Source organism: Ranitomeya imitator, chromosome 3 (assembly GCF_032444005.1).
Source record: "Ranitomeya imitator isolate aRanImi1 chromosome 3, aRanImi1.pri, whole genome shotgun sequence".
Lineage (NCBI taxonomy): Eukaryota > Metazoa > Chordata > Amphibia > Anura > Dendrobatidae > Ranitomeya > Ranitomeya imitator.
Window position 1 is genome coordinate 434,292,312 of NC_091284.1, and position 13,078 is coordinate 434,305,389.

Sequence of the window (13,078 nt, forward strand, 5' to 3'; positions counted from 1 at the left end):
ATATGGGCTGAAAGTGCACACTCCCAGCTGCAATATGATAGTTTCCACATCCAAATCGGAAAAAGGGTTTAGGAATCATAGCTTTGTAATGCATAGCGTCCTCTTTTTCAAGGGACCAAAAGTAATTGGACAATGGACTCTAAGGGCTGCAATTAACTCTGAAGGCGTCTCCCTCGTTAACCTGTAATCAATGAAGTAGTTAAAAGGTCAGGGGTGGATTCCAGGTGTGTGGTTTTGCATTTGGAAGCTGTTGCTGTGAGCAGACAACATGCGGTCAAAGGAACTCTCAATTGAGGTGAAGCAGAACATCCTGAGGCTGAAAAAAAAGAAAAAATCCATCAGAGAGATAGCAGACATGCTTGGAGTAGCAAAATCAACAGTTGGTTACATTCTGAGAAAAAAGGAATTGACTGGTGAGCTTGGGAACTCAAAAAGGCCTGGGCGTCCACGGATGACAACAGTGGTGGATGATCGCCGCATACTTAATTTGGTGAAGAAGAACCCGTTCACAACATCAACTGAAGTCCAGAACACTCTCAGTGAAGTAGGTGTATCTGTCTCTAAGTCAACAGTAAAGAGAAGACTCCATGACAGTAAATACAAAGGGTTCACATCTAGATGCAAACCATTCATCAATACCAAAAATAGACAGGCCAGAGTTAAATTTGCAGAAAAACACCTCAAGAAGCCAGCTCAGTTCTGGAAAAGTATTCTATGGACAGATGAGACAAAGATCAACCTGTACCAGAATGATGGGAAGAAAAAAGTTTGGAGAAGAAAGGGAACGGCACATGATCCAAGGCACACCACATCCTCTGTAAAACATGGTGGAGGCAACGTGATGGCATGGGCATGCATGGCTTTCAATGGCACTGGGTCACTTGTGTTTATTGATGACATAAGAGCAGACAAGAGTAGCCGGATGAATTCTGAAGTGTACCGGGATATACTTTCAGCCCAGATTCAGCCAAATGCTGCAAAGTTGATTGGACGGCGCTTCATAGTACAGATGGACAATGACCCCAAGCATACATCCAAAGCTACCCAGGAGTTCATGAGTGCCAAAAAGTGGAACATTCTGCAATGGCCAAGTCAATCTCCAGATCTAAACCCAATTGAGCATGCATTTCACTTGCTCAAATCCAGACTTAAGACGGAAAGACCCACAAACAAGCAAGACCTGAAGGCTGCGGCTGTAAAGGCCTGGCAAAGCATTAAGAAGGAGGAAACCCAGCGTTTGGTGATGTCCATGGGTTCCAGACTTAAGGCAGTGATTGCCTCCAAAGGATTTGCAACAAAATATTGAAAATAAAAATATTTTGTTTGGGTTATGTTTATTTGTCCAATTACTTTTGACCTCCTAAAATGTGGAGTGTTTGTAAAGAAATGTGTACAATTCCTACATTTTCTATCAGATATTTTTGTTCAACCCTTCAAATTAAACGTTACAATCTGCACTTGAATTCTGTTGTAGAGGTTTCATTTCAAATCCAATGTGGTGGCATGCAGAGCCCAACTCGCGAAAATTGTGTCACTGTCCAAATATTTCTGGCCCTAACTGTATAGTATGATAATGATGATGCAGAGGAAAGCAAATAACATTTTGAATAGTTTACCTGTAGAAGCAGATATCAAAACTACCATTAGTGTGAATTTCATCATGTTGATAGGTTTCAAACTAGCTGAATGCATTAGGTGGACAAGACATAATGTCTCCTAATTGCTTAGAGCCATAAATCGTATGAGCTCAATATGCCTGACAAATTTTCTATAAAGTATCAAGCAAAGCGTATGGCAGTAAAGTAAAAATAGTCACTGAGTCACATTAAAATCGCTGAATGGAAGTTCTGAAAGTATTGGTATAATTTTCTTCACAGCTTGTTGGAAAAAAATATTAAAATACTATCTCCCCATGACAGTGGTTTTCCAAATTCAAACCAGGAGGGAAAAATCTGAACTTCATAACTAAAGTGTAATCTTGAAAGTTTAGTATTATCACTCTAAATCAAGACTTAAATAATTTGGGTCTTTTTTCTTTCCCTGCTGTTTTTTTTTTTTTTATAAATGTTACTCAGTATTTTTTTTACAGGGGTCCTAAATGTGCTCTAAAAGCTAATGCATAGTAAAAAAAAAAATAAAAAAATAAAACAAATGAGAAATGTTAAAGTACTGGTATTAAAGAGAATTTTTCAGCTGGTTTTTACTATATAATGTGAGCGCAGCATAATGAAGGGTAAGATATTCCAATTGCAGAGATGTGTCATTTAGCAGCTTGCTGTACTTTCAATACCATCTGTATTTTATCAGCAGGAGATTATCACTGTCAGACTATTGCAAATCAGACCAGCTAATCTGTGTAATCTCAATCCTTCCACTGATTGGCAGCTAGCAGACAATGTACAGTGTGCACAAAAACAACCACAAAAGAGAGCCGAGTAGCAACAAGCCACAATATGGATAAAAATGAAAACATTTTATTGCACACTTAGAATAAAAACAAGTCATACAAAATATATATAGACACAATATAATTAGACAGAGGAAACATGAAGGTAGCTAGGGAGTGGGTGAGAGGTCAAAACATAAATGGACTTGGGAAAGCTGGATGGAAAAAATACTACAGATATGCCAGGGCAATATTAGATAGAAATCAATAGTAAAATGATAGAAAAATACCCATGTAAAATGGCCATAGCAAAAGTGTATCACCCTTTAGCAAGCTTACCCATGATGAATCCAGACCGAGACAGCACCCCCAGGTAGCCCTTGACGTGCGTTTTGCGTATTCGGCTTTATCAAAGGGGTTTAAGTGTTGTGTCCCATCTCCCTAACTCCATTTATCTAGACAAAATCAAACAGTGCCGCAGATTACAGCACATGTGCTCCGGGATCCAACCGGCCGTAACGGCAATTCTTTCACCGCCGTCATGCTGCACTGTGCATGCGGGCATCAAAAGCCCAATGATGTCAACCGTAAGGAGACATCTGTGAATTCCTTATTACATGCCTCCTCAGCACACACTCGTTCAGTTATTAAGGCCATCCCAGTTCCTCAGGAACAGGCGGCTCTGCTCTACAAAGGCCCACATCGAGAGACAGTCCGCTATTCTTACTGAAAGAATTAAGGCCAGGGGGAACAGTGGTCAGTGTATAAAGGCGGGCTATAGAAGGGCTAGGTCCATTGGAAGGAGTGATTTATTGACACAACTTAAAAGAAAAATGCAAAGTAAGAATTTTGAATTGAGTTTCATCTCCACCTCAAAATGATGGAGATGGTGGGGGAGGAGGAAATGATGGAAGTGGTGGAATGGGCAATGATGGGGGTTGTGGGGGAGGAGGAAATGATGGAGGTGGTGGATTGGGCAATGATGTGGGTGGGGGAGAATGCAATGATGGTGGTGGGGGAGGAGGAAATGATGGAGGTGGTGGAAAGGGCAATAGTGGGGGGTGGAAGGGGAGGAACTGATGGAGGTGGTGGAATGGGTAAGGATGGTGGTGGTGGAAAGGGCAATGATGGTGGGGGAGGAGGAAATGATGGATGTGGGGGAGAAGGCAATGGTGGTGGTAGTGGAAAAGACAATGATGGGAATGGTGGGGAAGGAGGCAATGATGGATGTGGTGGAGGAGAAAACCGTGATGGAGGTGGTGGAAAGGGCAATGATGGAGGTGATTGAGAGGGCAATGATGGGGTGGTAGGGGAGAAAGCAATGATGGAGGTGGTGGAAAGGGCAATGAAAGGGTGATGAAAAATAAAATGATGGGGTGGTATGGGAGAATGCAATGATGGTGGTGGTGGAAAGGACAATGATGGTGGTGGTGGAAAGGGCAATAATGGAGGTGGTGAGGGAGGAGGAAATGGTGGAGGTGGTAGAATGGGCAATGATGGGAGAGGTGGGGGAAAAGACAATGATGGGGCAGTGGGGGAGGAGGAAAATTTAGGCCACACCTCTGACCAACCCATTTCACAACTAGTCACAACCATATCCACGCCCCAACCACACCCATTTGGCACTGCTGATCACACTGTTTCATCTATCTATATAATCGTCTAAGGGGTACTTCCATCTGTCTGTAACGGAATCCCGCGTCGCTGATTGGTCGCGGCCGGCAGGCCATGACCAATCAGCGACAGGCTTAGTTTGGCCATGAATTGGCCCCTCCCTACTCTCCTCCAGTCAGTGCCCTCTCCCTACTCCCCTCCAGTCAGTGCCAGTGTGTCGTGGGTGGGTGGGTGTGTTGTGTGTCGTGGGTGCTATATATTACGTAGGCTGTGTTATATACTGCCTGGCTGCTATATACTACGTGGGCAGTGTTATATACTATGTGTGTTATATACTACGTGGCCTGTGTTATATACTGCGTGGGCTGTGCTATATATTACGTGGGCTGTGCTATATACTACCTGGCTGTGTTATATACTATGTGGGCTGTGTTATATACTATGTGGCCTGTGTTGTATGGTGCGTGGGCTGTGCTATATATTACGTGGCTGCTATATACTATGTGGCTGCTATATACTATGTGGCTGTGCTATATACTACGTGGCTCTGCTAAGCGCGATGTACATACATACATATTCTAGAATACCAGATGCGTGTTATATACTACGTGGGCTGTGCTATATATTACGTGGGCTGTGTTATATACTGCCTGGCTGCTATATACTACGTGGGCAGTGTTCAGGGGTGGATTAAGGGCAGCCAGGGCCCCGGGCTGTTCAGACACTGTGGGCCCCCCTGGTCATGTGACGGGGGTCATGTGATGGGGGTCATGTGACGGGGGTCATGATATACCCGAACCAGATTATTCCAGAAAAATGGCCGGGCCCTACTCTACTGTAACCTATTAAATATTTGTTAAAATCTGCAATACAATTTAGGTATATTTTGACCAATAATATCACATACAAGGAACAAATACCACCGCACCATGACCAGACCACAAATTACAACCACAGTGATCGAATAATATCACATACAAGGAACAAATACCACAGCACCATGTCAAGACCACATATTACCACCGCTTGGTGACCAAATAGCACATACAAGGGACAAATACCACAACACCATTTCCAGACCACATATTACCATCACATAGTGACTGAATACTACCATACTGATCAGTAATAAAAAAAACACAATACTATCACCATAAGTGCCAGTATTCACAGGAGATCTGTACTGCAGTGTCTGTGTAGAGGTAATACAGAGATTGCTGGTGGTATTATACACAGGAGCTCTGTATATAATGTATAGGTAATACAGTGATCACTGGTGACATTGTACACAGGACCGCTGTATATAGTATACAGTGTATAGTGTCAGTGTATAGGTAACACTGACTCACCAGTGACGTCTCTAGGTGAAGTCCTTCATCTTTCATCCAGCACAGACCGCCATCATTTCTTCCAGCCAGGACTCGTTTCTGCAGGAAATAACACAGTTATCTCGAGCTCCGCTTGTAGAACACATTACTTAATTTTTCACAACTTCTACATTACAACACGAAGAAAAAAAGGCGATATAGTGTCAGTCTGCACAGTAACAGGACCGCCCCCCATTTAAAACAGTATACTCAAAAAATAAAATAAATACATCACTGCAGTAATAATATCCCTTAATTAGCCCCTACGGAAATAATATTCCCCACCCTGGCCCCGTGTATCTCATTCCTGGCTCCTGCAATATGTGCGCGCATCCTGCCCTCTTGAGTATCCATTCTACACCATATGATCTCCACATCCTGCCCCATCTGTCTCCATCCTGTCCCATGACAGTGTGTTCAACAATCTGCCCCAGTGTGGCCAGCATATTATCCCCAGTGTGTCCAGCATATTACCTCCAAACAGTGTATCCAGCAATCTGCCCCAGTATGTCCAGCATTGCCCCCAGTGTGTCCTGTCCAGCAATATGCCCCAGTATGTCCAGCAGTCTGCCTCAGTGTGTCCAGCAATCATCTGCCCCAGACTGTGTCCTCCAGCATTGCCCCAGTGTCTCCAGCAATCATCTGCCCCAGACTGTGTCCTCCAGCATTGCCCCAGTCAGTGTCTCCAGCAATCATCTGCCCCAGACTGTGTCCTCCAGCATTGCCCCAGTGTCTCCTGCATTGCAGTGTGTCCAGCAATCATCTGCCCCAGACTGTGTCCTCCAGCATTGTCCCAGTGTCTCCTGCATTGCCCCCCCAGTGTCTCCTGCATTGCCCCAGTGTGTCCAGCAAATGCAAACTGTGTCCTCCAGCATTGCCCCCCCAGTGTCTCCTGCATTGCCCCCCGCATTGCCCCCCCAGTGTCTCCTGCATTGCCCCCCGCATTGCCCCGCCAGTGTCTCCTGCATTGCCCCGCCAGTGTCTCCTGCATTGCCACCCCAGTGTCTCCTGCATTGCCCCCCAGTGTCTCCTGCATTCCCCCCCAGTGTCTCCTGCATTCCCCCCCAGTGTCTCCTGCATTTCCCCCCAGTGTCTCCTGCATTCCCCCCCAGCGTCTCCTGCATTGCCCCCCAGTGTCTCCTGCATTGCCCCCCCAAGTGTGTCCAGCAATACTAGCAAATGCAATCATTTGAGGCCCCCAGTCCCGACTGTGTCCTCCTCCAGCATCATTGCCCCCCCAGACCCAGTGTGTCCAGCAATCATCTGCCCCAGACTGTGTCCTCCAGCATTGCCCCAGTGTCTCCTGCATTGCCCCCCCCAGTGTCTCCTGCATTGCCCCAGTGTGTCCAGCAAATGCAAACTGTGTCCTCCAGCATTGCCCCCCCAGTGTCTCCTGCATTGCCCCCCGCATTGCCCCCCCAGTGTCTCCTGCATTGCCCCCCGCATTGCCCCGCCAGTGTCTCCTGCATTGCCCCGCCAGTGTCTCCTGCATTGCCCCCCCAGTGTCTCCTGCATTGCCCCCCAGTGTCTCCTGCATTCCCCCCAGTGTCTCCTGCATTCCCCCCCAGTGTCTCCTGCATTTCCCCCCAGTGTCTCCTGCATTCCCCCCCAGTGTCTCCTGCATTGCCCCTCCCAGTGTCTCCTGCATTGCCCCCCAAGTGTCTCCTGCAATAGCAAATGCAATCATTTGAGGCCCCCAGTCCCGACTGTGTCCTCCTCCAGCATCATTGCCCCAGTGTGTCCAGCAATCATCTGCCCAGCCAGTCCCCAGACTGTGTCCTCGAGCATTTCCCCCCCAGTGTCTCCTGCATTGCCCCCCCCCCCAGTGTGTCCAGCAATACTAGCAAATGCAATCATTTGAGGCCCCCAGTCCCGACTGTGTCCTCCTCCAGCATCATTGCCCCCCCCAGACCCAGTGTGTCCAGAAATCAGACTGCCCCAGTCCCAGACTGTGTCCTCCTGCTCCCAGCAGTCTGCCCCTGGCCCCCCCATCAGCAGTGTCCGACTCCTCCGCTCCGCCTCCACCGTTATAATTATATCTCCAGGTTATAAAAAAAATAATAAATTCTCCAGTCCTCACCTTACCAGCGATCCAGGCGGTGAGCTCCCTCCAGCAGCGCGCACTCGCCAGCGACTGACAATGACGTCAGACGCCGGCGACGTGTGTGCTGCGCTGCGCCTGCGGCCGACGGCTGTTGTTAACTATTGCCGTGCGGGCGCGCCCGCACGGCAATAGGAAACCGCCGCAGGCAGCGCCGCTAGGGGCCCGGTGAGCAGATGATACGGGGCCCGATGCGGGCCCCCTCTCTCTGCCCACCGGGTCCGGGGGGGCTCCCCGGCACGGCATGGCAGTGAGAGTGACGGCACGCAGGGGCACGGCGGCCGGCCGCACGGGCCCGGCACATAAATCAGGATTCAGGAAGAGGAGGTTAACGCGTCGGCGCGTCGCCACCGCGGCGCTGGCAACACCAATCTGACAGGGGCGGGCGGGCAGCTGATGGGTCACGGCCGGGGGTGCCACTGTGTCACTGACTCACTGTGCTGTCATATGATACGCATAATGCCCTGATGATGGCGGCGGCCGGCGGGCAATCTGTGCGGTAGCCCAGGGCCCCCCCACACCACTGGGCCCTGGGCTACCGCCCAGATTGACCCTCTTATAATCCGCCCCTGGCAGTGTTATATACTGTGTGTGCTATATACTACGTGGCCTGTGTTATATACTGCGTGGACTGTGCTATATATTATGTGGGCTGTGCTATATACTACGTGGCTGTGTTATATACTATGTGGGCTGTGTTATATACTATGTGGCCTGTGTTGTATAGTGCGTGGGCTGTGCTATATATTATGTGGTTGCTATATACTATGTGGCTGCTATATACTATGTGGCTGTGCTATATACTATGTGGCTGTGTTATATACTATGTGGCTGTGTTATATACTACATGGCTGTGTTATATACTACGTGGCTGTGCTAAGCGCGACGTACATACATACATACATATTGTAGAATACCCGATGCGTGTTATATACTACGTGGGCTGTGCTATATATTACGTGGGCTGTGTTATATACTGCCTGGCTGCTATATACTACGTGGGCAGTGTTATATACTACGTGGTTGCTATATACTATGTGGCTGCCATATAATTACGTGGCTGTGCTCTATGCTATGTGGCTGTCTGTGTTACGTGGGCTGTGCTATATAGTATGTGGCTGTTATGTACTATGTGGCTGCTATATACTATGTGGCTGCTATATACTATGTGGCTGCTATATACTACGTAGCTGTGCTATATACCACGTGGCTGTGGTATATATTACGTGGCTGTGGTATATATTACGTGGCTGTGTTATATACTACATGGCTGTGCTATATACTACGTGGCTGTGCTAAGAGCGACGTTCATACACACATATTCTAGAATACCCGATGCGTTAGAATCAGGCCACCATCTAGTAAACAATAATTATAAACAGAAAAAATATGGCCACACAATGCTCCATACAGTATGATGGCCACACATGATGCTCAATACTGTATAATGGCCACACATGATGCTCCATACTGTATAATGGCCTCATATGATGCTCCATTCTGTATAATTGCCCCACATGATGCTTGACCTTGTATAATGGCCCCATATGATGCACCATACTGTATAATGGCCCCAAATGATGCTGCATACAGTATAATGGTCACACATGATGCTCCATACTGTATAATGGCCACAGTGTCCCATGCTGTATAATAGCCCCACATGATGCTGCATACAGTATAATGGCCTCACATGATACTCCATACTGTATAATGGCCCCATAAGATGCTCCATACTGTATAATGGCCCCACAGTGCTCCATACTGTATAATGGCCCCACATGATGCCCCATACTGTATAATGGCCACACAGTGCTCCATACTGTATAATGGCCCCACATGATGCTCAATATGGTATAATGGCCACACATGATGTTCAATACTGTATAATGGCCACACATGATGCTCCATACTGTATAATGGCCACACATGATGCTCTATACTGTATAATGGCCACACATGATGCTTCATACTGTATAATGGCTACACATGATGCTCCATCTATGTACATAATTGTCTAAGGGGTACTTCCGTCTGTCTGTCCTTCTGTCACGGTTATTCATTCGCTGATTGGTCTCGGCAGCTGCCTGTCATGGCTGCCGTGACCAATCAGCAACAGCCACAGTCCGATTAATCCCTCCCCTACTCCTCTGCACTCACTGCCCGGCACCCGCTCCGTAATCCCCTCCACTCACCGCTCACACAGGGTCAATGGCAGCGGTAATGGCCCGCGGTGTAACGCACTCCGTTACCGCTGCTATTAACCCTGTGTGTCCCCAACTATTTACTATTGATGCTGCTTATGCAGCATCAATAGTAAAAATATGTCATGTTAAAAATAATTTAAAAAAAACAAAAAACCTGCTATACTCACCCTTCGCCGCCTTTCTCGCTCCTTGCCACGCTCCCGGGACCGCTCCATTGCAAGCGGCAGCTTCCGGTCCCGTCCCAGGGCTGGTGTGTGACAAGGACCTGCCGTGACGTCACGGTCATGTGACCGCGACGTTATCATAGGTCCTGCTCACACCAGCCCTGGGACCGCAAGCTGCCGCTTGCAATGGAGCGGTCCCGGGAGTGTGGCGAGGAGCGGGAAAGGCGGCGGATGGTGAGTATAGCAGGACTTCCAACGGGCCTTCAGAAGGTGAGTATATGTTTATTTTTTTTTTTAAGTCTCTATACTACGTGGCTCTGTGCTGGGCAATATACTACATGACTGAGCAATATACTACGTGGCTCTGCTATATACTATGTGGCTGGGCAATATACTACGTGACTGGGAAATATACTACATGGCTCTGCTATATACTATGTGGCTGGGCAATATACTATGTGACTGGGCAATATACTACGTGGCTCTGCTATATACTACGTGGCTGGGCAATATACTATGTGGCTGGAAAATGTACTCCGTCGCTAGGCAATATACTACGTGGCTGGGCAATATACTACGTGGCTCTTCTATATACTATGTAGCTGGGCAATATGCTACGTGACTGGGCAATATACTACGTGGCTGGGCAATATACTACGTGACTGGGCAATATACCATACTACGTGGCTCTGCTATATACTATGTGGCTGGGCAATATACTACGTCACTGGGCAATATACTACGTGACTGGGCAATATACTACGTAGCTGGGCAATATACCACGTGACTGGGCAATATACTACGTTGCTGGGCAATATACTACATCGCTGGGCAATATACTACGTGGTACGTGGCTGGGCAATATACTACGTGACTGGGCAATATACTACGTGGCTGGGCAATATACTACGTCGCTGGGCAATATACTATGTCGCTGGGCAATATACTACGTGGTTGGGCAATATACTACGTGACTGGGCAATATACTACGTGGCTGGGCAATATACTACGTCGCTGGGCAATATACTACGTGACTGGGCAATATACTACATGGACATGCATATTCTAGAATACCCGCAGCGTTAGAATCGGGCCACCATCTAGTACTGTATAATGGCCCCACAGTGCTCCATACTGTATAATCGCCCCACATGATGCCCCATACTGTATAATGGCCACACAGTGCTCCATACTGTATAATGGAGCCACATGGTGCTCAATACTGTATAATGGGCACACAGTGCTCCATACTGTATAATGGTCACACAGTGCTCAATACTGTGGCAATGCCAGTGTACCATCAGGGCTGTAGATGTGTCCCAGCAGCTCTGCTTACAATGCAGGCAAAGATTTTACCACCTGTTGCTGTCCACACTGCTGCCTCACAGATCCTGCACATTGCAATGTATCTCAGCTCTGCGAACTCTACATGAACGCAGACAACACCACTATCTACTGGCTCCACTCCATAACTGCTGTAGTATATAAATGATACATATATATATGTATATATATATATATATATATATATATATAATAGAAAAATTGGAACAGCACAATGCTCACCGGTGGGTGCCTGGCCTCCTGGGCAGAATGGTCCACTCATCTGCCCACATGTATACAAAAATCAGCAAGAGAAGGCAGCACTCCAAGTCCTTTTGAAGGTGAAAAAATGTGACGTTTATTGAACCCACATCTCTGTGCGACGTTTCGGCTCACACTGAGCCTTTTTCAAGTGTGAAACAACTGAAAATATGTCTTATATTTTAGGTTCTTCAAAGTAGCCACCTTTTGCTTTGATGACTGCTTTGCACACTCTTGGTATTCTCTTCATGAACTTCAAGAAGTAGTCACCAGAAATGGTCTTCCAACAGTTTTGAAGAAGTTCCCAGAGATGCTTAGCACTTGTTGGCCCTTTTGCCTTCACTCTGCGGTCCAGCTCACCCCAAACCATCTCGATTGGGTTCAGGTCTGGTGACTGTGGAGTCCAGGTCATCTGGCGTGGCACCCCATCATTCTCATTCTTGGTCAAATAGCCCTTACACAGCCTGGAGGTGTGTTTGGGGTCATTGCCCTGTTGAAAAATAAATGATGTTCCAACTAAACGCAAACCGGATGGAATAGCATGCCGCTGCAAGATTCTGTGGTAGCCATGCTGGTTCAGTATGCCTTCAATTTTGAATAAATCCCCAACAGTGTCACAAGCAAAGCACCCCCACACCATCACACCTCTTCCTCCATGCTTCACGGTGGGAACCAGGCATGTAGAGTCCATCCGTTCACCTTTTCTGCATCACACAAAGACACAATGGTTGGAACCAAAGATCTCAAATTTGGACTCATCAGACCAAAGCACAGAGTTCCACTGGTCTAATGTCCATTCCGTGTGTTCTTTAGCCCAAACAAGTCTCTTCTGCTTGTTGCCTGTCCTTAGCAGTGGTTTCTTAGCAGCTATTTTACCATGAAGGCCTGCTGCACAAAGCCTCCTCTTAACAGTTGTTGTAGAGACGTGTCTGCTGCTAGAACTCTGTGTGGCATTGACCTGGTCTCTAATCTGAGCTGCTGTTAACCTGCGATTTCTGAGGCTGGTGACTCTGATAAACTTATCCTCAGAAGCAGATTTGACTCTTGGTCTTCCTTTCTTGGGGCGGTCCTCATGTGAGCCAGTTTCTTTGTAGTGCTTGATGGTTTTTGCAACTGAACTTGGGTACATTTTCAAAGTTTACCCAATTTTTTGGACTGACTGACCTTCATTTCTTAAAGTAATGATGGCCACTCGTTTTTCTTTACTTAGCTGCTTTTTTCTTGCCATAATACAAATTCCAACAGTCTATTCAGTAGGACTATCAGCTGTGTATCCACCAGACTTCTGTACAACACAACTGATGGTCCCAACTCCATTTATAAGGCAAGAAGTCCCACTTATTATACCTGACAGGGCACACCTGTGAAGTGAAAACCATTTCCGGTGACTACCTCTTGAAGCTCGCCAAGAGAATGCCAAGAGTGTACAAAGCAGTAATCACAGCAAAAGGTGGCTACTTTGAAGAACCTAGAATATAAGACATATTTTCCGCTGTCTTACACTTTTTTGTTAAGTATATAATTCCAAGTGTTAATTCATAGTTTTGATGCCTTCAGTGTGAATGTACAATTTTCATAGTCAAATAAATACAGAAAAATCTTTGAATGAGAAGGTGTGTCCAAACTTTTGACTGTTCAGCTGACTGGTAATAATG